Source organism: Amblyomma maculatum, chromosome 11 (assembly GCF_055883805.1).
Source record: "Amblyomma maculatum isolate TAMU_Amacu chromosome 11, ASM5588380v1, whole genome shotgun sequence".
NCBI lineage: Eukaryota > Metazoa > Arthropoda > Arachnida > Ixodida > Ixodidae > Amblyomma > Amblyomma maculatum.
In genome coordinates, this window is record NC_139354.1 from 40,821,024 (window position 1) to 40,848,662 (window position 27,639).

At 44.6% G+C, this 27,639-nt stretch overlaps 2 long non-coding RNA genes across 2 annotated transcripts; both read left to right on the top strand.

Moving 5' to 3' along the window:
* Positions 1-217: 217 nt before the first annotated feature.
* Positions 218-10,269, top strand: LOC146173623 (uncharacterized). The gene is made up of 3 exons (XR_014702111.1): positions 218-282; positions 7,490-7,620; positions 10,214-10,269. It is a non-coding gene; the product is annotated as an uncharacterized LOC146173623 (long non-coding RNA).
* Positions 10,270-13,889: 3,620 nt separating this feature from the next.
* LOC146173624 (uncharacterized) lies at positions 13,890-18,754 on the top strand. The gene is made up of 3 exons (XR_014702112.1): positions 13,890-13,992; positions 14,674-14,739; positions 18,623-18,754. It is a non-coding gene; the product is annotated as an uncharacterized LOC146173624 (long non-coding RNA).
* Positions 18,755-27,639: the final 8,885 nt, after the last annotated feature.

Consider the following 27,639-nt stretch of genomic DNA (forward strand, 5'->3'; position numbering starts at 1 on the left):
CAGATTTTGATCTGCTGTTTGTCTAAGCAATAGCCAAATTAGGATTGCTCTAGGCGATCTTTTGGTATACTACTGCCTATACAGTAGAAACAGCTTTTAAGTACGTGTCCAGATATATATTTTCTCATTCAGACGTTATGATAAATAATAATATTAATAATAATTTATGTTTAAGATAGCGGTTTAATTTGTTTTTGTATATTCTTGTTTCCTGTATAGGTACAAGAGGTGTTTAACAATGCCTCAGTGATGATTGAAATAATCGTTGGAAGCATTACAAAGGTGAGTTTTCTACAAATATACATGCTTATCAGGCCCAGCTGCATTGGCATTTGACTGAATATAAAATCCACTGTGGAGACAATTCAACTACTACCTCTTTGAAATTAACGCATGGTGATACTTTTAAGTCTACACTGTTGAGAATTATGCGTGCTGGCCAGATGGAGCAGCTGCCCCAGATATTCCTGAGCTGTGCCTTGCAGAAGGCGTAATTCTCGGCACTCATACTACGACATGCATGAAAGACCATAAATAGCGATGTAGAGCTACGTGTGCCAATTATTAAGCGCACCACATCGCGAAGGAAAGTTCCTAGATTCATGTTAACTAGATGTTCACAGGTAAGGTCTAAAACTGAAAAAGAAAGTGCCCTTACCATTTTACCGTCTTGATTTTTGCACAACAGTATACACTAAACATAGATAACCTATTCGCTGTTTCAGCTAGCATTGGAAATTGGCTAAGAAAAAACATTTGCGGTCTTTCACCGAGCCTATCTAAGAGCTTTCGTTAGAATGCTCTTGATCGGCATCGGTTGCAATCAAGACGTCATTCAAGACCATAGTCACCAGAATAGTGGGCCCTGCATTTGACCTACAGATTTATGCTCGCACTCATGGAGCACTACTGCAACAGCCCGCGCTACGGTATGCGAAAGATTGAGTTCAGGCGCATTGAAATGGTACCCAAGATTTCATTCTCGAGTACATAATATACCAAATATGTGAATGCATTCAAAATTACGACGCTAGCTTCTTAGTACGTACATCCACATTTTCAGTGCATTTGTTGCTCACTCACACGAAGCCAAAGAACCATGCTGCCAATCCATAACAACAGCGCGACAGGCAAGACGTGGTAGAAAGGACGACAACACAGAGCGCTGACGTCCCGTCTGTCACGCTATTGTTATGGATCACCGTGCACACCAACTCACCCAACAACTGGTATTGTCGAACTTAATGCTGCCAAAGAGGCGTCAAGTAATTTGCACTGAAAATGCACTGAAAAGGGCGTGTTTTAGTGAGTGGACAAAAATACGCTGATGCCTTCGGTAAAATTCCACCAGCCAAGCAACTACTACGGTACTTTTAATGGCCAGTCAGTGAAATTCTTCAATGAGAAACAAGAAAAGAAGCCAAATAAATACACTTATTTGCTATCTACGCAGGCATTGCTATTAATAATATCAGGCAGTCACTTTGTGTAGTGCATATGTTTTAAAGCCCCTTAATGACTGTGCCTAAGAACAACGACGTAGTGGAGGGCTCAAAATCTCAGACACCTGCGCATCATTAAAATGCACTGACATCGGACATTACTCTTGCTCTTGCGTTTCGCTTCCATGAAAATACGGTAGCAAACGACGATATAGAACCGTCGTACTCGGACTCAGAAATCAATTGCCCTAACCACCAGGCCACTAAATCAGGGAAACAATGAGAAACATCTAATGCTCCTTCCACAGTATAGAGTAGACTTAAGCATGAAATGGCTTCCGGCATAGCAAGTAGTGGGCAGGGGCAAGCATTTTTGCTGTGGCGTAGAACCCAGAAAGCTGTCGCTTAGCATAAAAAACATTCTACCTCTCCTTTTACCGGGCTCCATTGTTCGGCTTAAGCAGCTGTGACGGTGACGGTGTTGAAATGCATAGAAGAAGAATACTAATTTATATTTACAAATTACAGAGCGTATGCGGCCTCGAAGGGATGCTAGCCTGACTAGTAGATGCGCGTTCGATTGTGCCGCGAACGTTCATATACCGATCTGCTATAAACGAAAACGCAATGAGGCTACTCAGCAACAGAACGACGGACTTGATTTCAGTGTCTGAACGTGTTTCAAGGGGCTGCCAGCTGGACTACCAGCGTTGTAGGTGGGGGGGATGCGCTGAGTTCGTGTGTGTTTGGGAGCCTACATGTACCGCACGTAGGCTCCCTAGAAAGTGTGGCACCATGGTACCACTCCTGGCCAGGAAATGGAAACGTTAGATTGGAGAACTCGTGTCGTTAATTACTATTTACTGCAAAAATGTTGAAGTTTTGTGCCCGGATGAAAGAGAGACACTGGATGCTCACGGTGAGTGTTACATACACGTCACTTCAAGGTCGGCGACACCGGGAGCTAATACCATTTATTGCTTAACAATGAGCTACAGCCAGGAAGTCTATGGATTCTGAGAAATAATGAGATATCTGTCTTGGAAGAAGAGCACATTCCAGAGGTTTCAAGCAGGGGTTATGTGAGGCATAGTTGAATTATTCAAGAGGGCAGTTTCGCTGCCTGAAAAAGGGAACACTTACAAAGACAAGGAGAAAAAGGCCACGCGACGGCACGGGAGCTACAGCAAGACGAGTGACCCAGGAGTGTAGTGGACATCACGGTGGCGACTGTCGTACCGGAACTTTTGAGAATCTTGGGATGCAGAGAGCCTGACATGAGCTATCCGGCGGGCATCATGAGCGCGGGCTACGGCATCACTGGCGTAAGTACTTGTGGCGTCTGCCGCAGGTAGTGAGGTGTCGAAGGGCAGTAACGGGTGCCGGCCAAATAACAGATAAAATGGGGAGTATCCAGCGGTAGAATGGACTGATGAATTGTAGGCGAATGTCACAAAGGGTAAATGAACGTCCCAATCCCGGTGGTCGTCAGACACATACATGGACAGCATGTCTGTGAGGGTACGGTTTAGGCGTTCCGTGAGGCCGTTGGTCTGGGGGTGATAGGCTGTGGTGAATTTGTGACGGACGGAGCACGAACGGAGAATTTCGTCAACCACTCGCGACAGAAAGCAGCGGCCATGGTCAGTTAGTAGTTCACGAGGGGCACCATGATGTAGAATCACGTTTTCTTGGAGGAAGTCAGCGACGTCTGTGGCGCAGCTGGTCGGGATGGCTCTGGTAATAGCATACCGCGTAGCATAATCGGTAGCGACGGCGATCCATTTGTTCCCTGAGGTGGAAACTGGAAAGGGCCCAAGAAGGTCAACACCTACACGGGAAAACGGGTCAGTGGGTATGGGGATCGGCTGCAGATGGCCTGAAGGCAAAATTGTGGGTTTCTTTCGACGCTGACACAATTCACATGCGGCAATGTATTGCTGGACGGAGCGATAGAGCCCCGGCCAGTAGAAGCGTCGGCGCAGGCTGTCGTATGTGCGAGAGACACCCAGGTGGCCAGCTGTTGGAGCATCATGAAACTGGTCAAGGATGGTGGAACGCAGATGTTGAGGAACGACGAGCAAAAGGTCTGCGCCATCTGGTCGCATATTGCGTCGGTATAGAGTGTTCGCGTGGAGTACATATAAGGCAAGAGATGGATCAGGTCGGTCGCAGGTCAGACAAAGGATAATGGAATGGAGCAAAGGATCTAAGTGTTGTTCGTCGGCAATGTTAGAAAAGGCCGACACAGACAAGACACATGCGTCATCGTCAGAGTCGGTAGGGCTAGGGGAGTCGATGGGATGACGGGACAAGCAGTCTGCATCTTGGTGAAGCCGGCCGGACTTGTACACGACGGAAAATGTATACTCTTGTAATCGAAGCGCCCAGCGCCCCAAACGGCCTGTAGGATCTTTTAGGGAGGAAAGCCAACACAAGGCATGATGGTCTGTTATAACAGTAAAATGCCGGCCAAACAAATATGGGCGGAATTTTGTAATAGCCCAAATAAGTGCCAGGCACTCTCGCTCTGTGATAGAGTAATTTTGTTCGGACGTAGATAAGAGGCGGCTGGCATATGCAATCACCCTTGTGTGGCCTTGTTGTCGCTGGGCAAGTATAGCTCCAATGCCGTGGCCACTTGCGTCGGTGCGGAGTTCAGCATTGGCAGATGGGTTGAAATGGGCCAAGACGGGTGGAGTTGTGAGAGCAGCAATAAGTTCCGAGAAAGCTGCAACTTGTTCAGGCCCCCAGGAGAATGAAACGTCTTTCTTTAGGAAATTCGTGAGAGGACGAGCTAGCGCTGGGAAATTCGGGACGAATCGTCGGAAATAAGAACAGAGGCCAATAAAGCTTCGAACATCGCTGGATGAACGTGGAGTGGGAAACTCTCTGACGGCACGAATCTTATCGGGGTCAGGCTGAACGCCGGCAGCATTAACCAAGTGACCAAGGACTTTGATTTGTCGGTGACCAAAGCTGCACTTTTTGGAGTTTAGTTGCAGTCCCGCGCGGCGAAAAAGTGCTAGAATTGTAGAAAGGCGACGGAGATGGCTTTCAAATGTAGACGAGAAAACTATTACGTCGTCAAGATAACACAAACAAGTGGTCCACTTGAAGCCTCGGAGCAAAGAGTCCATCATAAAGTTCGAAGGTTGCTGGGGCATTGCAAAGGCCAAAAGGCATGACTGAATTGATAAAGGCCGTCAGGGGTGATGAACGCTGTTTTTTCACGGTCTCTCTCGTCGACAGAGATCTGCCAGTAGCCGGAACGAAGGTCGATGGACGAAAAGTAGCTGGCTCCGTGCAAAGTATCAAGCGCGTCGTCTATACGCGGAAGAGGATACACATCTTTTCTAGTTATCTTATTTAAATGACGATAGTCAACGCAGAATCTCCAACTGTTATCTTTCTTTTTGACCAACACAACAGGGGATGCCCATGGACTGCTGGAAGGCTCAATTATGTCGTTCGCCAACATTTTGTCGACCTCTGTTTGGATGACGCGTCGCTCGACAAGCGAAACTCGATAGGGTCGCCTGTGAATAGGACTGGCGTCACTGGTGCCAATGCGGTGACTGACAACTGTGGTTTGACCCAATGGGCGGTTACCGAAGTCGAAAAGGTCACTGGAGGTGAGCAAAAGCTGTTTTAACTCTGTGGCGAATTCAGGCTGGAGATCAGCTGCAATCATGATTTTAACAGGATCAGTGCGCGATGTAGAGGACGAGGGAGGTGTTGCAGGGACGGCATTTAGATTATCGGTAGTCAGAGCTGAAATGGCACAATCGGTCATCGGCGACAGCTCCGCTAGTGAAATTCCCTCGGGCAAAACTTGAGTTGATAAGCTGAAGTTAAGGACCGGGAGGGTGGTATGGTTCTGGGAGATATGCACAATCAGATGAGGAAGGGTGACGTGCCGCTGCAAGATGACATCAGTAATGGTACACGCGAGATAGTCGCCGTCTGGGACGGGTGGGAATGGTGACATAGAGATGTAGACGGCAGCTTCAGGAGGAAGGCGGCAGAACTGTGCTGATCGAAGGCGGGGTGAGCAGGAGGGGTCTTCAGAGCAGAGCGGAAGGTCCAAGCGAAGTAGGCCGGTAGAGCAGTCAATGAGGGCAGAGTGGGCTGTTAAAAAGTCAATGCCAAGGATAACGTCGTGGGGACATTCTTGGAGTACGGTGAACAACACTGGAGTATGACGACCACCAATGGTAACTCGCGCTGTGCACATGCCAACCACGGCAGCAGGGCTTCCATTGGCGACGCGAACTGTGGGCGAGACGGCTGGAGTAAGGACTTTTTTGAGGCGACGTCGAAATGAGGAGCTGAGAACGGACAGTTGGGCGCCGGTATCAATGAGAGCAGAAGCGGGAACACCATCCACAAGGACATCGATGCGATTATTTTGTAGGACAGGGGTCAGCAGAGGCTTTTCAGTCCAGGTCACAAATGCAGCGTCACCTCCGGGAGCTGCATTGGCTAGTTTTCCGGTATGTGGCTGGAATAAGACGGGGACAAACGGCGGCGAGGAAGAGGAGAACGCGAGCGTCGGGTCTGCGAGGATGGTGAACGGTTGGCATCACGAGCAGGGACACCGGGGTCAACAGTGTTCTGGTCGGGGCGAGGTGAGGTATAGCGAGGGGCATAATCTCCGCGGCGGTCGACGTAGGTGAATTGACGAGATGGCGTGTACCAACGGCTACGGCAGTGACGGGAAATGTGGCCAACGCGGGAACAAGTAAAGCACATGGGACGATTGTCATGGGTACGCCACTCATTCGGATTGCGGTACCGATATCGGGGCGAGAAACCGGCGGTGGGTGAGGCAGCTGCAATTACTGGAGGGGCAGGTCCTGAATCTACGGTGTCGGTTCGGCAGGTAGAAGGAAGACCCATATTGGCAACCTCTTGGCGAACAACAGCCTGAATGAGGAATATTGTAGCCAAGGTATTGTCGGGGGTAGGCGAAAGTGAAGCTGCAGGACTCATTGCCTCGAGCTCTTGGTGGACGATGCGGGTCAAAGTAGTGTCATTAGTTGGCGGTCGAGGAGGCGGAAGATCGACACAGGAAGAGCTGGCAGCTGTGTTTGGTAGACGGCCGAAACGATGCGATATGCGCCTCTGTTTCGCTTGTTCGAAACGTCGGCACACTTGTAGTACAGAGTCCACGGTGGAACAATCTCTGCATAAAATGAGGTTGAAAGCATCGTCGGCAATGCCTTTTACTATGTGGCCGGCTTTATCCTCCTCAGGCATGGCGTGGTCGACTTTGCGGCACAGGGATAGGACGTCCTGTATATAAGTGATGTAAGACTCTGTAGACGTTTGCGCGCGAGAAGCGAGCGCCTTTTTCGCGGCAAGGTGACGGCCAATGGGCTTTCCGAAGAGGTCGTGTAGCTTCTGCTTACAGATGTCCCAAGATGTGAGGTCCTCTTCATGGGTCTCAAACCACACCCGCGCTGTCCCAGTCAAGTAAAAGATGATATTAGCAAGCATAAGTGTGGGATCCCACCTGTCGTGCTTGCTAACTCGTTCGTATAGAGCCAGCCAGCCGTCAACATCAACGTCGTCGGTCCCACAGAAGGTTCCGGGGTCACGGGGATGGGCCATGACGACAGCAGGTGCGGCGGCAGACGATGTAGCGGCGTCAGTTGTCATAGTGGTGGTAATGATGCGTCGGCCGCTGCGGAGATCCAGCTTGTGACGGGGATCGAAAGATTCACCTCCACCAAGAGATGTTACGGGAAATATTCACAGTAAGGCAGTTGTCCACACCACTGAGGATGATCCCAGCAGAGCACTCGCACAGCACAGCACTCGTCTGCGTCTTCTTTTTCTGGGAGTCGGTCGCACTTCTTTTTCGTCAGCACGACCAGCGAATACCGCTCAGTAACAATATGGTTGAAAATACAAAAAATTGTCGTGAGAGCCGTGAGAAACGTGATTTTTGATCTAATTTTTATAGCACACATTTACTAAAGTTGCACGAAAGCGCATCTGCATCATGTTGTAAATGTGGGCATGCTTTTTTCCTTTTTCAGAACGACAATTTGTCCGTTATATTCCACGGAATGCAAATATCACTGGATGGTCCAGAAACGCTGGACCATCTTAAGAAGTATGGAGAAGGACAAACTAAATCGAACGACACTGTTTTTTATTATTTCACTAGGTAACTATTTTATGGTACGGGTGCGCATGTGCCTATATGGATATGAAATTACTGGTCATCATACGCAAATAAGAATAGTGTGTGGGGATTCTCGCGGGGCTCCGGCTCCGCTCTGAGAACCGAAGCCACACCACTACCTAGGACCAGGTAGAACGATCTCATCGAGGCATACATAGCCAGCGGGCCAAGTTTTTTATTGGGAACGCCCAATATTCTTCCTCGCTGTCGTAACAGCATCTGCGCGCTTCAGCGTCGCGGCGTCGTCTCTCTGGATGCAGATGCTGTCCGCCGAGATAAGAGGGAAGGGGGAAGGAGAGGCCGCGCGGCGCGCTACGCCACTTCTCTCATCCGCCGTCCCCTCCGCCACAGCTCCGGGGGAAGAATGCCAGGAGAGGAAAGATGAGGGCTCCTCATGAAAGAGAGGGAGAGGGCGTTCGCCGCGTCGTGCGGCGAGGGGAATGTTGAATTCCCACAAGTATTATTACAGCTTTGTAGCAGTTGTTTTAGACAGTAAGTTGTTACCAACGTACTGCTGGGGAGCGTTGAACATAAACTGATGATTTTAAAGCATATTGTCATTAGGCTACGCCTATAGGCGCTGAAATGAAATACTGGAATGATGGGATATGTGCGAAAATCGCTGGGGAGCGGTGAACATAAACTGATGATATTAATGCATATTGTCAATAAACTATGCCTATAGGCACTGAAATGAAATACTGAAATGATTCGATGGTGCAAAAATCGCGTAACTATTGTGCAGGTAATGTTTCTGCTGAAACCTTTTTGTGCATGACACAGAATGCCTGGTTGTGCGTTTAATATCACAATTTGACAATAGTTCTTCCTTTCTTTCAACTTGTTTAAGGGGAAGCTCCTAGTGCGTCATACCTCTTTGTAAGTGGCGACCCATTGTAGGTCACACTAGCAAACGATTCTCTGTATCGTCCTTACAGTTGATATACATCGCCAGCAGGCTAGTTGAATGGCATGCACGTTACTCGGTCAGATCAATTAGTTTATATATCAGAATAAAGAATATATCAGAATAAAGAATACTATTTACATAATCTCTAACATTTTTCTTCAGTTCAAATGTCAGTTTTCTTTGCGTTTTGCTGCGAACATATATAAATTGATCATAAATAGACTATACTCGAAGGCCCATATTAGGAAAGCCCATCTACCCGCAAAGATGGCACCTACTCTTACCCCCTCATTCAAAACGCGCCTCGCTTCGACGCTGCACCTCCCATTCGTGGAGCAAAGAGAAAAGGCGCTACTCTACTCCGGGGCCGACTGTGGTTCATAAACGTCCTAGGCCTTTTCTCCGGCAAGGTCTCTTCGAGAAATCTGCCATTCGGGCGATCACAATGGGTATTTGGTGGCAACGTTAAGGCCGAAATGGGGTTCGAAAGCTGCATGTTGAAGCCTGCCTTTCGAGTCTTCTAAACGACCTTCGCTAGCAATGTCGGCGTTGACACCCTAGTAAAACATGTTTTATGGGCTGTATGAACAAGACGACTTGGAACATCTTCTGGAATCGTTTTAACTTTAAGCCACAGTCACTTTCGGTAACGTAGAATTCACGCAGGTGTAGGAAAATTCCGCCAAAACGTCCAGTTAATAACGTTTGATATGAAATTTTTGTTATGTGTGCCCTTGGCCTTCGGAAGCCTTGGAGCCGAGCGCTGTTATACATACATGCTGCTTTGCACGCATTGTGTCTCAAAAAACCGAACCAATCAATTATTGAAGAAAACAGCACTTGCCGAGGTAACAGAAGGAAAGAAAAATGCAAAAAACATAAGCATAATCAGTCTCGACTTAACTGAAGGGCAGCTGTAGGCTGCACCCAGAGGCAGCCTTGTTACGTTTTACATTGACAAGCCTTTGGCGGAACATTCTGCTCAGGCTTACTTTGCTATGAGGCTATATTTTCAATGTTTGTAATTTCTTTCCCTTTGTTACCTCGGCGAGTGCTGGTTTTTTCAATATGCTAAATTTCCTTTTACATTTTTATATATCCCGCGTGCCACAAAGGGAGTGGCTTGAGTGTTGACTACTGCCGCCTCGACAGCTCGCTTCTTCCAGAGCAAAGAAGGTGCACGTTGTGCTTGTCTCAAACATAATTAGTCTGTCCGGTCATTGTGTCTTGTGTTGTGTGCCACCAAGTAGCAAACCTTTGCGATTCAGCTTCGTCCTTCGCAGCATCGGTATATGAGGCGCCTTCAAGATCTCATAAAGATCTATGCAGGCACTTGGTTCTCGCTTCTTGCTAACGTTTTGTTTCTGGGAGAAATCGGGGGCATGCTTTTCGCTAAGGCCGCTGACCACGAAGACGCCACATTTTCTGATGCATAAAGAGCTGCTCTCAAGTTTCTTATTACTGAGTACACTGGCCAATGGTATCATTGTCTTCTTTTCTATGTGAGCTGTATTGTTCATGGTATTAAGTAATTATGAATGTTTTACTACTATATAGAGCTGTAAAAAAATACGAGGCAGGGAGACAATACTTAGTCATTTTCATCCGCAAAAATGTCTTGTTGAATATTGATGCTGATAAAGTTTCCGGTGTGCTTTCTTGCAGGAGGGATATACTTCGAGCTACAAAACGTGGTGATCAGATACCAATTGAGCTAATGAGTGAGCATATTATTTTACATATAATTAATAGGCATCTCATTTGCGATGGTTCCTTGGGTAAGCTGACAAACTTGGGGCCCAGCTATGTCGAGCCAGGTTACATAGAGCGAAAGCTCCGCTAAACAACTTCTAGCCGGCGAAGCGCCAAGGCCGCCACTGGGATTAGAGAACAGATACACCAGGTCACAAGAAGACCTCGCCGTAAAAGGCGAGGGCCCTTGGCGTTCTCACCCCCGTGAGACCGAAACAAGCCACCCTCCACCGCTGTCTGTCTCGGGTTTTCCAAGCGGTGAGGGGAATTTCTCTTCCGATGGCGAGCCATGACTAGTTTTTGTCGCATTTCTTTACATTTGGCCACGTGAAAAGTGCTGAAAGATTCATAAATACGCTCCATGCCAACCGATAGCGGATATCGCCAGGTGCGGCAACCGATAACCTATATTTTGGGAATTTAGGTTCCAACGTTGGCGAATCGAGTTTGCTTAACGTTATGTCAAACACAGGGGTCGAGCCGCCGAGATACGCGCTCGAATAAACGTGTCACCGAAACTCTTCGAATCATGAAATATTACCCCAAGGTGTTCTAAGCTTTACTCCGGTGCCGCTTGCCCAAGGCGGATGGCAGATTGTTTTCAACATGGAAGAACGCTACAGGAGCCCTGGCCCGAAGGAAGCCGGAAAAGGAAACCAAGGCTTGGCATATGAGCGATTACCCATAACGAAGGCAAGTCCAAGTTGCCCTGACCAAAAGTTTAAAATGGAAGTTAACTTCTTATATTTCGAATATAGGTAAATATATCGCTGGAACCTACCCTGCGACGAATTTTGGGAGACATAGAGAACTCTTGACTCGGAAGGTGACAACTGGACTAAAAGCTTTTTTTTTGCAATGCTCATAGACCTCAACGGTTACAGAGTCAGTTCGCCAAAATAAGTGAAAACGAGTCATCGATCGTATTCTCCAACATCATAGTTTAGTCTCGAATTGCTCTAGCCTCGTAGTATTCAAAGTATTTGACATTAATAAGCTTTTAAACAGCATCATATGATGCGCATTACTGTTATAGCTTCAAACCTGGACAGAGCGCTCTTCACAAAGCCTGATGGACTGTCTTCTGCGCCGCATTATGATACATCACGTTGGCTTTATAGAGGAGCCTCTTTTATAGATGATGGCCCAGCGGATCTACGCACTATGTGCAGTAGCGTAAAATTCGATATATATATATATATATATATATATATATATATATATATATATATATATATATATATATATATAGGTTCAACTGTTTGAAGTCATGGCTACAGAAGTACGTTCCTCTTATATGTCGACGATTGACGAAAAAGCCAAGTTTCGCCACAATAGGCGGCTGAAGGCCTTCATCTTAATTGCACCTTCTATGAGCAACATCACATGGCGATGCTAAATGAATCGCTCAGCAATTTTAAATTAAGTGTAGTAATTACTTTCATGATGATAATGTTCGCGACAGCCTCACAACTCGGGCTGGTAGCCTGGGGGTAGATCCCTTTTGATGTTTTGTGCTTAGGCGTCGTGTGCATCTCAGTGTCCCTCAGAACAGTTGGGGAGCAAATGTGTTCCGAAGCGCAGCATCAGCAACGTCATGAATGGCACGAAACAATTGAGTTCATATGACACCAAGAAACTCTGCTGTGTGTGTCTAGTGAATTCCTAGTGAGTGATATTTATAGAAGCAGTTTAAAATCCAGATATAAACTAGTCATTAATATGCCATGCCGGACTAGCTACGGTTGGTTCAAGATAGTTCATCCAGTGAATAATTGTTTAACTCGATGCCGGATATCGACATAGAGTCCGCAATTTACGATTACTCCATAGTTGCATGGCTGTTGCGCTGCTATCACGCCCGGCACAACAGCGCGCAGCGGTGGAGCGCTGGTTTGCAGTGCCTCCGAAGGATGGCACTAGCGGTAGTCAAGGGGTATGCTCACGCTTTAGGTAAGTTTTTCCAGACATATCTTTCATGGGGGAAGTGGCAGTGGAGCTTCTGCACAGGGGAGATTACGCCATTCTGAAAGCTGCAAAAATATTTCGCAGCATTGGCTCTTCGCCTCGCCTCATGACCACGTGTATGTTGCGAGGGATGGAGTGATGCTGAGCGACTTTATTCTCTCTCCAACAATTGCACGTTTACAACGATGGCCACAGTAACAAAAAAAGGAGCCTTATTCACGGACGAATAAAGACGCTACAGATGTTCTTCCGCTCAGCGTGAGCCATTGAGATCAACCAGAGAATTACTTGAAAATAGGCGAATCGGGGTAGTGTGGGGAACTGACGGCTGTGGGCCAAGCGAAGAGAGTTAGTGGTCAATCAAAAGCCGCAGGAATAGATTGACGCTGCCATCCGCAGTAGCCACTAAGCTCGCGATTCTCGCAGAAAAGCGCCCATAGGCCGTAATTGCTGACTAAATACCATTTCTTGATATTGTACCAATAACAGAACAAGCTTAACTCGGCACTTATTCTCGGATTTCTTTTTTGCCTTTGTTGTCCTAAAAACACGCAAGACAGTCAACCGGCTGCAACCTAGTTAGGCTTAATCGGCGCTTCACTTCGGCGAGTTTGTTATTTTGCATGCCTAGAAATGAATCCATAAGGAAGAAAAGCAGGAAGTGCACTGGTTCTTGGAGGTTCGTCATCTGCTTACATCGCTGACTATACCTTTTCTCTACTACGGTTTCTAATCGTTTTTGTCTCGTCCCCATCGCCCCTGGCTGTACATGAAATAGTATGCGTATTTACATATAAGGCACTAAGTAGGTCAGAGTTTCTTTAATGTAAAGTCTGTGGGGTCTCAAAAGTTCCACTAAGAGACTGCTATATATGCTGGTTTCCATTAGATGCAGTAGATGTCTTGTCAACAATTTTTGTTTTCACAGATTGTCTCCAGTCAATGTAGAATGATTCTGTGGTTAATGTGTGGTTAACTTAGAGTTTTCGTCGCTCTCTAGTGGGCGGGAAAAAATCAAATGTTGGAATTTTTTCTGAATTTTTGTGTCTCTTTACACTAACAAGAATTTATACCTTGGAGAATGCCATAAACCAAATTTGTATAGAAAACAAAAGTTGTTGCAAGCATAATCTACCAATGTGAAGGGCGATTGACGTAAATAGCTCCATTTCGTTCCAACCGAACAGGCTGTTTAATTAAAATATTGCACCCTTGACGAATGTAGAAAATTTGGTCATCAGCTCACCGGTTGATTTGGAGCCATTAAACTGAATGTCTCGAATATATAGGGGTTCAATAAAAAATATATTTGCAATCAGTCACTTAATCCTATCCATTGAACTGTCTTAAAGTTTGCAACAAGAGGATGACTCAACATGCACTTCAGTTCTAAAATATGTAGCGCGAAAATATGTTAGAACACATCCTAGTGAATACTTTGCCGATAGTGCAAGGATAAAAAGGCGTCAACGATTTTTTATATAATATGTTCTAGTTCTTGCAGGACTCTTTTTTATAAGCTTCCCTGGTGGTCTGTATTCAGTTATGTGTGACGGAGAACTGTTACAACAGCTTAGTAGAAAATATCAACGCTGACGGACAGTATCAACTTTCTTCACAGCAATTGAAACCCCCGGATCATTCTGCACACAGGAAGTAAGCGCAGCTTTAGTAAGATATTGGTCCGGAGCATATCAGATTCCTGCTGAAGCATTGGCGCGAATGTAAGTGTGTGGTTCCTTTGGATAAGTTTCTTATGCGAAAGATATAGTGCAAAGCTCTCATTTCAAAAATTTCAGAAACTTTCACAGCTGCCGGCAGCAAAGAGCTCCAATATTTCATTTTGCTATCCTTACACAGCTCTGCATTTACTTGTTCTAAATGTAGCTTGGGGCCATGCCATTTGAGGCAGTGTTAACCATTGTAAAACGTCATGTGCGGCTTTATCTTGTGCCTATCGTCTTCTTACATATACTCGAGGGCGACTGCGTCCGCTTACTGCGCACCTACTGAGCCCTTTAAAGTAAACTGTAAGGCCTAACCTCATTTTCGTTCATTGCAGTATCCAGCAAGCAAGCATAACGAACTTGTCAAATAAACCACCAGTTCACTGTTGCTCGCTGCTATTGCTGCCGGCTGCCTTAATTTCTCGATTACAGAGCTTTTATTGCGTTTCAACGTATAAAATGGCGGCTTACAAGTGGAGATATTTAGGATAAGATCAGAGAGTATTTATCAATTACCGTTACTGGACCATGGCATGTTGTAGAAAAATGGGCAAAATATTTATTTTGGAATCTCAAAATAGAGAAATGGCATCTCTGAACTACGACCCTTGAAACCTACAGTAATTGTAATAAATACACGAGCTTATTTGCTCTTTCATTTCTTATTATTTTCCGCAGCTTCGGCTCGCTCAGGTACCCTCGCTTTTACAGGCGTGACAGAATGCTCATGAACAAGACCTTCTCGTAAGTATTTGTCTGTGCTTTCACCTCTAGTACGTTTTGCAAGAAGTAGTGTTATTAAATTTATATTTGAAATTGGGATTGTGGACGTTGTTGAAATATGTAGCAGGAAGTGAAATAATTAGGAGGTGCATGTAATATTGACGATAAAAGTGTTCAAACGTCTGCTAATATATACACGCCCTAGCTACCGAAAAAGGCCGAGCTGATATTGAAAAATTTGCTATGTAATAGTTTAGGCTCTGTGTAAGAAACTGGGAATTCAAGACTTGATTACGCAATGGATAAAGAGCCGTAGGAGCCCCTCTCATCTCATTTATTAAACAAGCAGCAGCATAGTTAAGCATGTAATTGTAATTCTTTTGCTCGCGTATGCATGCAGGTGGCACATATTTCCTTTGTCTTGTGATTTCCTTTCTTAAGTCTTATGTTTATAGTTTTTAAAAACAGAACGTTTTGATGCAGGGTACAGAATTGTTCTCTTGCCTACGTTCTGTTTCATTTTTCTCTGGCTTCTATCCTGATCATTTTGATGACGGCCACCAACGCCTCTTATCCTCTTGTGTCTCCAGCATTCTCTCATCTCTGCGTTCACTCAGTTTGCTCTCTGACACATTTTGCTGGGAGGTTTTGAATTTTATTTACCACATCATAGGAGGTTATAAAAAAACTGCTGCAGTGGAAATCGCCTTACATCGGCCCATGGTTTGGGGTGTAGCCTGCGATGGCCATCTCGAGGGGGGCAAGAAGCAGCCCGCCATGCTCTTGGCAATGCAGTTATCCGCATTGCAAGTGTGTTTCAAGTGTTTAAGACTTTTAAGTTCTGGTTCTATGCTATGGCCTATCAAGTGAGGGATACTAGATGTTTGTCAGTCGATCTGCACCATTTAAATAATTTTTAATACTTTGACGATATCCGAGTATCTGGCATTTTTAACACTATCAGTGCACAAGTCAATGTTCAATCTTGATGTCAAGCCTTTGAGACCAACCATAGAAACTCAACTCTTATATAGATGTGTAGCTTATATAGAGTTTAATAGCACTATGTAACTGTAGGTATTATTAAGCATAGTGAATTAACTCATTGCCTATCTGTCATTCAATCTTAGACTTCATGCGACATCACGTATAATGGTAGATAGCTTATGTCGAGTGTTACTATTACAATAAGCTAATTCGGCACTGCCCCATTTCTGTCCAACCCAATATGGCTGATGCCGGCTTCACTTGTTGGGCACCACTTCCCCTCCAGCAGTTTCAATATATTCTTGCTGACCATATGACAGCTCAGAATCTGGTCCATGTAACTGCGAAAGGTGCCAATAGTAGCCATGTGCATTCTCGTGAGCAGTCAAAGAAGGACGTACGGCATTGTATTCACTACCACTGTAGCCCTCAATATTAGCGAGCTTTTATTAACGGCAAGACAAGGCATTGCATTATTGAAGCGTAGTTAATATTTTGCCCTTTAGCCACGAACAATACTGCAACTGCTTTCTGTGCCACTCTACATGTAATATCGGCAAGGCGTAGCTAAAATCAGACATTATTGGATGAGTATTCGAACGAATTTTTTATTGAAATTCGCAGAATTTCCTATGCGACTAGCTCGGGGACATCATTGCAATTCCAGAGCGGGTTTTCACACTATCAGGACAATATTTGGAGACCTGTTTGGCTTGTTCGAGTTATAAAGTGAACATTTTCTCTTCTGATATTCAGTCGGTAAACCTGTGAATGCAGCTTGGAAAATAAACAGCGCACACAAGACAGGGAAAAGGAGACAACAGCGCAAGCGCATTCGAGACTAAGCATTTATTCACAAGACGCAGAAAATATATTCTCGAAGGTAAAAAACAAAAAACACGCATTCATGCAGGCGCTCCTAGATATCAGAACTCCTGTTCATGCAGGACAGCAAGTGGGTTACTAACATATGTAGGCTGATTGACGACAAATCTCATTATACAAAGATTGTTTTTTACATAGAAAAAGCAGCGCGTGCATGCAAATTATGAGGATAAGTTTCATTGTAATACCAGTAAATAACTAAGTCTAAGAACTCATTTTACTCATTGAAGTTATCAGGCATGCTCTCGTAGCAAAGTTATAGATAATGGCACCTCAATAATATTCAGTACTCAAGTAACGTGCCTGTGCCGGGAAATGTGTATATTTGCACCAAGCTCGTCCCTGGAATGACAGAGCTTTTTTCTTAATGCGCTACTCTCGTCAAGAATACGTGTTTACAGGCAACGAAAACAAAATTTCGCTCTTTGCCAGCACTTTGGTCTCTATCCCCGAGTCCGACAAATCACGGTTTTGACGGAGCTGGTTGAGAGCTCTTTCTTCAAACTATTTGTTATCCAGCCAAGAGTGGAACACTATTACCTTCTGCTCAGCATTCACATCCTTGAAGAGGAAAGCACCATACCCACCGTCAAATTGAGCAGGAGCTTCCTGCTAATGGCTGCGGTCTCGCTTGTTTAATTACACGGATTTGGTTAAAATTTTAGGCACACATGCAGGGAATAGGCGCTTCATTATAATTCTACAGTATAAAATGTCCATCAAATGATATTGTTTCTAGGTATCTAATGATAGCATACAAGCTGACTGCAGTTGAGAAAAGGTATTACGTTTAATCATATCCTCATACTGCGATGACAATGCTGAGCGTTTACGCCTGCCTGGTCGCATGTGTCATGTATAAATAAAAACCTTGATCTTGAACCTCTTTACATTTCACCGAAAGAACCAAGGCATGTCTGTTTTATGGACGTCACGGTCGCCTGTGTCGTACAACGGAAATGACAACTAAGGGGACAAGTTCGTGTGCCCCTTGCTTTTATATTCGCACTCTACCTTTGGCAGGGGAAGATGTTTTACTCTGTGTGCATTGTAGGCGTTATCACGCTTATTGCCCAGTAGCTTACATTTGCACGAATAAATGCGAGCATTTTTGCAATCCGTTAAAATATGTTGGTTCCGGGGTAAGCCGTGGCTCAAAATACTTCGATGGAGTCTAATAAGCTACCCCAACCCAGATGTAGGCTTTTTAATTTTGCTGCGCTCAATACCCATTTGCGAAGACCTAATAAAAGTTGCGAACGTCGATTTTGAAGCGAAGGCTTCACTACGCCATGTAAAGCCAAAGTCAAGCCGGAACCGCAACTGCGCACGCGCCGTAACCATGGCAACCAGCGGCGCCTTCCACAGGTGTTCCAACACAGCGCTCGCTACAGAGGAGGAGGGTAACGTCATCTCAGCAGATCAGCGGGCCAGAACGGAGAGGAGAAGAGTTGTTTCCGCACTACCTATGCGCGCGCCGCCGCGGAAAATTGACCGAGTGGCGCAGGAAGTATTGAACGGAACGCTGGTTGTGTTCGATGCAAAGCAAAGCTTGGTCGCCCGCAGCCAAGGCCATCGCAGTACATTTGGTTCAGCAGCGCTGAACGCCTGTAAGCACTTCCAGAATAATTAGGTACAGAGTGTATCAAGACATCTCTAAACCTCCAAACTTCTCAAGTAGGGAAAACTGAAAAAAAAAGACCCTCACATTCTAAAAGCAGAGTGTGAGTGAACCTAGAAGATTTGCACATGCTTTTCCGCATTTGAGCATAACACGGCACCATTCAAAAGTGCCAACAACGTTTTGCTAAAATCGTATCGTAACGGTAATATTACATATAAAGAAAGATGATCATATAGTGAAGACTCTAAACGTGCACTGAACAAAACAGGCTAAGTCGCGCTGCCTTGTTCCTATTGGCGAAAGTTACTCAGTCTTGTCGTTCGGCCGTTTCTTCCTTCACAGTTTTGGTATCAATCTCTTTGCTGCTTTGTCGCCGTTAAATGACGCCTCTGTTTTATTGCATTACAGACATTGTCACGTCAGCGCTTCGAAGGAAAGTCAAAGGAGCAGCGACGGAGGAGTAGTGGAAAACTAACGAAAGCAGTTTCTGACCGGCTTTGAATACTTTTGCCTACCATGAAATAAAATTCTGAATACGTATGTTGGCGAAGGTGGCATGAAGGCTTGAACACGTGATGTACAGCCGTAAGCAAAAGTGGTATACAACACTCAGCCCGTGACGGAGTCCGAGAAAAGGGCATCCCAACTTTCTGTACCAACAGTTATCTGAAATCGAGACATGACTGGCGGTGCCCCCTTTTATCCACATGCATGTGTCGATGCCGCATTCCCTTCCACTGTCGCTAGGTGGTGTTTAGGAACAGTTTTCCCGATCTCTGTCACTGGCTGAGTGTTGTATACCACTTTTGCTCATGAATGTACATGCACGGAGTAATTGATGCGCAAATGTTAGGACTAACTATTAAACGTAGTAACTTGCATGTACAATCGAGGAAAAATGTTTTCAGCGTAGAAAAAATTTCTATTCAGCAATTGTCTTCGTAGAACTATCCAGATCATAGCAATTACTTGGTTTCACTGTCTCACTACGCAGTAAAAAGGTGTACCTTCCACCTCGACTAGTGTGTGCTCTACACACCTGCTAATAACAGAGCTGTTAATACGCATTTCTAATGGTTCGTGTTAGAAAACGTGGTCCCCAATAGCACCTAAACGAGGATGGGCACGGGGAGGCGGAGCTCGGCTTAACTTTACGCTGTTTCGTTATACCCTTAAAGATGGAGCTAGAGTGTCCCCTGTTTTTATCATGATAAAAATGGCCGGCCTAGCTTCAAGCAGTGTGAAACGGAAACAATAGGCCCCATGTCCAAGCGTCAAACTCTCTAGAGATGTTCACATGCGTTTCAACAGTGAAAACTGCATCAATGCAACATCAGTTTCTTTGAGTAATAGGGAATTGAAATATTCAACTAAATCACTTGGGCTTGAAAGATAATATGATGCGCTTTTGGTTTTTCACGTGGGTGTCAGATGGAGATTGTCGGCCTGTGTGTTTGTTGCTTTTTTGTTTTGTTCAATTGCGTCCCTATTTATTCACTTGCCTTTCTCGAATAAACCTTAGCTGCGAGTTAGCGCCTGTCCCTGTCGTTCTTTCTCCGTCCTTGTTTCCAGTTCGCGCTTTCTTCAGCCAGGACTAGGCTCAATTGGTACGCGAACAGTTCTACTTCAGGTGAAATGTGGTATCAAATCCAGAGTGTCAAATTACCACTGTACAAAAAGCAGAAAGTGTACAAAATCTGCCTCTTACCAGTACTCCACTAGAAACGTTAACAAAAAGTTACAAAAGCTAGCAATACGTTCTAACTTGAGAAGAATTTAAGGAGCTATGAAAAAGTAAATGATGCGCTTGATATTAGAAAACACAAAGTGAGCAGCATAGAACGCATTATAAACGCGTGAAAATCCCATCCTAATGAAAATAAATAACATAAATTGGCATGGGCACTACCTGTACAATTAGGCAGCTTGTAACACATTAGCTTGGAGGAAGATTAATGATGTAAATACATGGCTTAGGTATGCATTGTTTAAGATACAGGAAACCGAATGTTTAGCGCAGTGATCTCAGGAGAAAAATGGTCCCGTTCGTGAACACATGTCAACGTTCTAAATTGCGCACAAGCTCACACGAAGGTCTCTCACCGCCGCTGCTGCACTTGATTCCTCCTCTCTCATGCTACTTACAAAACAATGCATATATACGGCGCAGGGGAAGATGGAATATGTCAGACATGCCTAGAAAGCATAAGCTCTAAAGGCTGACCAATTGTATTGAAAGACAACCTCGAGCTTGGCATCTGACGTGCTGGCGGCGACGAGCTTACGGTCGCTAATCGTTTTGTATGTAGATGCGTCCATATACAGAACGGAGGAAAACTAGAGGGCGGTACATGGAAGGAGAGAATACGAAATGTAATTAAAGGCATTTTGGTGCCGATGAAGACAACACAGCCAGAAGAAGAGATCGCAGAGCCTTAGCCTTGACTTGAGCCAGTAGGCAGGGACTGCAAAGCGATGGACTGTCAGGCTGAAATGAGGACGCACAGAGGATACTCGCGGCAGCGAAGCCACGAGTATCCTCTTTGAAAAAACTCAACACAAGCACAGAACTAACCAAACATTCAACAAAGCGTCATTTGACAAGGGGGGGATAAACGCGACAATGCGGAGACCGTTGTCTGAAGATTCATTAACCGGAGTTTGCCGGGCCAACGTTCCACCACGCCAGTATGATAATTAAGGGAGCTCGTAAGACGTATTCGGCTCCGGCGCAAAACCTCTACAGAGCACATGCCACCACCCTCAGATGACTACAGACACGAATACTCATGCGGCGCTATGTTTAATGAATGTGATCGACTAAACACGATAAAACGTACGTGCTCCGGAGCTACGCCATGACGTACCCCACCAAAAAGACCTGTTAAAAATTGCGTTTATGACCAAAGATAATTAGCCCTATAGTCAAAAGTAGAGGGAGGAACTTCTAACTCCGATACAAACACACAGCTAAATTATTCGGCTGACGATCGAGGGCCAATGAGGTGGCCGGAGCTAAAGGGGATCTTGGAATACAGAAACCCGGCCACTGAAGCTCCATATCTATGTCTCCCTAACTTCCTATGCCATAACTCTTCCGAAATAAAAGATTTATTGTTATTACTTGACTGAAGCGTAGGCGAAGATAGGAAAAAGGTTCTGCGCAAGAGGATAGAGGAAAAGGAACATTGGCAATCTCGAATAATTTTAGTCTTCTCCAATCGTACTTTTTGACCTACGCGACATGCCTTACTACAAAAGAGAACACGGTGGCTATATTTATCCTCTAAGTCTATTTAAGTTATCACCACAGAACTACACACGTCATCATGGCTGCGTCATTGTCTGCACATACCACTGGTTCCGGGCGACGTACGCAAACCCGCATCATCTGCTCTATTGTATTACAAACACATACATTCGCCAAGTCCAGATTGTAGGTAGCAAAATAATGGGAATGAAAACAGTGGTTAAAGGAATCAGTCTTCCTTGCTGCCATATATTCTCTATGACTATATTTATGCAGCTCTAGGGAAAAGACCCCTGAAAGCAAAAGCATTTTGTGGCAATATAATGAAGATCTGTCACGAGGAGATCCTTGCGCTAGTGAAGCTGGTACCTCCAGCGAAGCTCCGAAAGTTAAGATTGCCAGACTTGTTTCCATTCAGTCGTTTTCTGGTTTGTTTACTCAGTCATGGAAATAAATGTAAGCATCTCTCCTTTGTTTCCAGCAGAACAGGGTGCTTCAGCCTGTTTGGTTCAGGAGGCTCTATGAGATGGATTTATGAACGGCATTGACCACTCGCATTCTTTATGCCCCACACAGGTGTTCTGAAGCCGAGTAGTCAATTTTCACAACAACGAAAACGCTTTGGCATGAATGACACAATTTGCGAAGTGTTCTTCAAGTGTACCGAGCACTGAGATATCATCGCCACCATACACAATCGCCACATCCACAGCGCCCCTTGGGCACCAGAGAGCAACTTCCCGGGCCACACCTATTGACGCTCTAAACGGTTTACATATTGAAATGCGCCCATTTTTGTGGAGACCTAAGGCTGGGCATCGACACGGCCTTCCTCAAGAGCATTCAATAAACGTAATAAACACTACTCTATGTAATGCCTCCGGCGCTTTGACCTTCGACATGAATGCAGAGGCTTCGAAGGCAGAAAGCATCGTTCACTTTGCGCCAGGCCGCATACCAGTAAGGAGGCTCTACGGTTTTTGCTCACGTTCGGGTTCACATGACGTTCTGTATTTGTTTTATAATCGAACCTTGTCGACGATAACCTCTGCAGTCGAGTCCAGTTTGGAGCCTCAAGTGCAGCTCAACCTTTTTCCTAACGGAGGTGCACGCGCGGAATAGCAAAGGATGAGTGGAAAATACATACGAAAAGAGCTGCTTCAAGTGAACGTTTATTAAGAAAAAAGAATTAAATAAAGAAAAGTTGCTGAGCATACTCAGTCATTAGCAATTTGGTGCTAAGTAGCCCAGCCTGCCAGGTTGTCTCACATTTATCGAATTTAGACAGCGGCCTTAACATCTCTTGATGCTTTTGCTAGCATGACAAAGCAGAATAGTCTTCCACAGCTAACCCACATTCCCTAAAATCCCTCCACTTTGCTGTCTTCTTAGATACCTTTCGGGTATAGAAAATGGATTTTGTCGATAGGGTTGTATGTTGCTTCACTGCATCCAGCACGGGAAAATGATAACCAAAACTAGATGGTACAAGAATAATGCTTGTATTGGAACTGTGAAAACATCTGTTTTGAAGTTATTACGTACAGGTAGGTTTCATTTATTTAGATTGTTTATGACTAGGAGGATGGGACAAAATTTTCTTTTCGGGAAATATTGAAAAGTTGCAACCGCTAGTTTGGTTTTATTGCAAGTTTTACAATAGACTTCACGACATGCCTCAAGTTCGGTTAGGGTTAGGTTATACATGAGAACGTTCCATTCAATTGATGCGATCATGCGACCTAAATTTTTGGTGCTTGAAATGTGATGTGGGATGTCAGTGCTCAATGTGACGTGCCTGAAACAGATTCGTCCCCTTAAAGTGAGTTTAGTGATATGCGCCTCATTAGCAGGGCGTACTTTTGAGATTTTAAGTCTGAAGGGCCGAATGTTAAACTAATTACATAATTATGTACAAAAAGCAAGAGGTTAGCAGAAGCTAGAGCATTGTATATGTATGGACAGATAGTCACGTCTAAGTGGCGCCACTTACCCCCTCATTTTCACACCAATATTTTGAGCAGCTTTTAACAGTACTTTGAAATACCCTTGCTGGTGCTATAGCCTACTAGCATTGAAATGTTCCTATATACTGAGTTCTCAGCATTCAAAGATGGCTACATGAGACAGTAAGCACAGAATAAGGTTAAAAATCTCTCTAAAGATCCATTCTTCTATAAGAGCTATTTCTACATTTAAATGTTTCAACATTGCACTGTGCAAAATAATTGTGAACTAGAACGCATTTTTATTTCAGGTTGTTGAACAAATTTATGAGACAAAAAGGTTGTTTGAAAATGATGTGTGCAATTCGCTTAGCGAGTTAGATGTATTATTTCATCTTTGAGTTGATACATGGTGATCCAGTAATTACCACTTGAGTTTCCTTGTTAACATCCACACAGAGCGGCAGAATTTTGCCGTTCAAAGAATAACTAATATATGTCTGACGTTAGCTCGACAGAGCCATTTCTGTAAGTTTTAGAGCGGCTATTATGAGGAGGGTTCAGGTGTGGCCAAGAATGACGAAAGAGGTAAAGGAAAAGACTGACAAGACACCGTTGGCGTTTGCGGAGCGCAAGTCAGAAATATTTTGAGTATCTCTCTCTCTCTCTCTCTCTATATATATATATGTATATATATATATATATATATATATATATATATATGAACACTCTAACACTCAAGGTTCGTATACAGACATTAATACCCAAGAAAGTAGCAGGTAGGACAGCGGCCGATGTAGCTCAGTTGGAAGAGCACCGGACGCAATATTCGGAGGTGGTGGGTTCGGTTCCCACCATCCGCACGTTATTTTTCCTTCTACTTTGTGTTTAATTATAGTTCCCTTAAACAGATTACAGTACTAGTTTATGTGATTACCGAAATAAAAATAAAAAAAAGACAAAGTACACTCTCCAATGCTTTCCTTGGCCTCGCCAACTGTTGGCTTCTTTCCTTCATATATATATATATATATATATATATATATATATATATATATATATATATATATATATATATATATATATATACAAGTGAAAAATTGCTTCATACTGTTTCCAAGTTCATACTGTTTCCAAATAAGCTTGGAAACAGTATGAAGCAATTTTTCACTTGTATGTAACCTCTAGCAACCAAGTACGTCTATTTACTTATGCAATATATATATATATATATATATATATATATATATATATATATATATATATATATATATATATATATATATATATATATATATAGCAGGCCATCGATGTATAAACGAATTTTTTTTTTTTTTTTGGGGGGGGGGAGAGTTGGCTTTAATGAATAATTTATTACTTTGAGGAAGAAAGCTCAGTGCAAAAGTTGTACATTGGCTCAAGAAACTTGCTATCTAAGTTATTTTCGTCAAGCTATGATTTATGGACTTTTTTATTCCCCTTAGAAAGACGCCCACGAAATGCTAGAATACTACATGTTAGGGCAGCCGTTTACGCGCTCCCAGATAACCAATTAACTAATGTAATCTGTTATCTCTGCAATGCTCCCCCGAATGGGGTTTAATGTTATGCGATGATTTTCTAGAAGTTCGTCCGGAACTGCTTATTGGCCATTACAAAGACAGCGGGCGCTTATTTTCAAGGAAGCCAGCTTTGGTAGCGCCTCCCGATCGGCACGCCGCAGCAAGCGGCGGCGATGACGACCCGTCACTTTTTCAACTGTCTTAGAGTGAACACCTACTTGCTATTAGATTTGTCCTGCAATCGTCAAATGAAGTTCGAACACTCAGGGCTACAGAAAAGGAAGGAAGTCAGCCTTGAATAAATGTTGCTGGCAGGACACTTTCATTGCAAAGAAAAATTCCGCCGTTAACACCTTATTTACAACAGTCGCTGGCACATACTGCTTCACCAGCGCAAAATGCGAAACCCTGTTTGGGGCAGCTTTACGATGGAAGAGTTTCGGGACTTGGTCGGTCGTATGGGAATGCAGTAATTGCTGCCCTATAACGGGGTTATTTTCTAATTCTTGGTCTTTCTGCGAAGGCCAATTCAGATATGGGAATTGTAGCATGAAGGAAACAACACAGCTAGCCTAAAGGTCCGCTTCCATCGTCTGCACGTCTTTAACACAGCTAGTCGTTTTTGAGACCGTCCTTACCTGAAACCAATAGATAAAAAATGGGAAGTTTATCTATGAGAGTAATGAACACCCACGAAATAGAAAAAAAAACTGCACCATAGCATGCCCGACTGTCAACATCATTCAGCTTTGAGTTAAAGGAGCTACGACGCACCATTTGTCTGGAAACCTTGGTTATATTTTGGGGTGGGAGTTTTCGATGTTTATTCTTGGAGAATTCGGCTGAGTGTTTTCGGTGTTCATTTACAAGCACGACTACAATTTTTTTTTCGATTAATATTATTTTCTGCTGAAGTAACAGATTTTTTTTTCGGTGAGATAAAGACATCCGTGTAGAGGTAAAACTGACGGAGTGTAAATTTTGGCTTTTTTTCTTGCATGCTGTTTTATGCACTTTTATTTAGTGTAGAGTTGGTCATATATACAGCCAGAAACCTGGAATAAAATGCTAATTAGTCGACGAGATCCTACGGCTGTGCAACGTTCGTCATTGTTTCACGACTGCCTACCACCCACAGACGAACGGGCTTACCGAACGCCTTAACCGGACACTGACTGACATGTTGTCTATGTACGTTTCTGATTACCACCGTGACTGGGTCATAACGCTGCCATTTGTGACATTCGCTTACAATTCGTTGCGTCACGACACTACCTGCTACTCCCCCTTCTATCTTCTATACGGCCGTGAACCTCTGCTTCCTTTTGACAGCCTGCTCCCGTCTGTCACCACTGCCAGCTCATATGCTCGTGACGCCATAGCCCGAGCTGATGCTGCCCGCGTTGTTGCTCGCAACCGACTCGCAGCCTCTCAACACTCCCAGAAACGTCGCTATGATTCCTGTCACCGCAACACCGAGTATTCTTGCGGCTCTCTCGTGTTGCTTTAGACTCCAGCTCGCCGCGTTGGCCTTTCGGAAAAACTTTTGCCCCGGTATACAGGACCCTACCGTATTTTACGACAAGTGACACCAGGGACATACGAAATTGCGCCCTTGCATCCCGTCCGCCATGCCTCTACACCACGCACCGAGACGGTCCATGTTGCACGCCTAAAACCGTACTACATGGACCCTGGTTTGGACGCTAGTACGCACCGGGACGGTGCTTTTCAGCCGCCGGGGTAGTGTCACATTAGGCGGTGCATACGCATAAGGAAAGAAGAAGACTCACGTGAGTTTTGAGAGAAGACGACATTCAACAGCTTCGGCTGGTGCCTACAGAGAACGTCTGTTTGAAAGCCTTGTCTTCGGTGTCCGCCCTCTGCTACAAGCTGAACTACCCCGTAACAATATAATCAAAACCCAGCGTTAAGACGAAATGCACATGCAAAAGATAATTCCACAATTTTGAAAAGCAGTAACTGAAATAACAATTATTACGATCAAATTTTTGCATAAACCAAATCTCTAAAATGACAAATGCGCTTCTCTCGACTTGTGTTTGAGAAGTGTCACATGGAAAAAAATTGGCGGGCTTTGGTTGCCGCGATTTCCTGGATACAATTGCGCTGCAAATTCTCTGGTATGTCCTTCACCCCTCGAAGTGCCTGCCTTGCCGCATGCGTCCCTCCTCGAACGCTCGAGACGTCTATGAGCGTCGGGAAGCACGGCTGCTTTTCTTTTGCCATTCGTGAGACCATGAACAATGCCTCTAAACCCTCAACCGCTGTACTTAAACCAACAATCCCCCTGTCAAATCATGCCTGTGTACATAGCCCTGTTATAATTTTCTCCTGTCATCGAGAGTTTGCGCTGTGCATGAAAAGGTACTGACTTTTATCGGTCAGTATTTTTTCCGGGAAGATTTTCAGGAAGATGTTCAGCGAACACAACTACCGTTTAGATCTCGTGCTGGACTGTATGCGTAAAGCCGGCCATGTGCTGAACTCGAAGAAATGCCGCTTTGGAGCTCGTCCAGCCCTTATTCGCAGATGAAGACAATTTAAAACCTGATCTCGCCAAGACTGAAGCGGTCGCGTCCTTCCAGCCACCCCAATATGTCAAATAGCTTTAGATTTTCTGGGCTATATGCTCGTGGTTTGGCC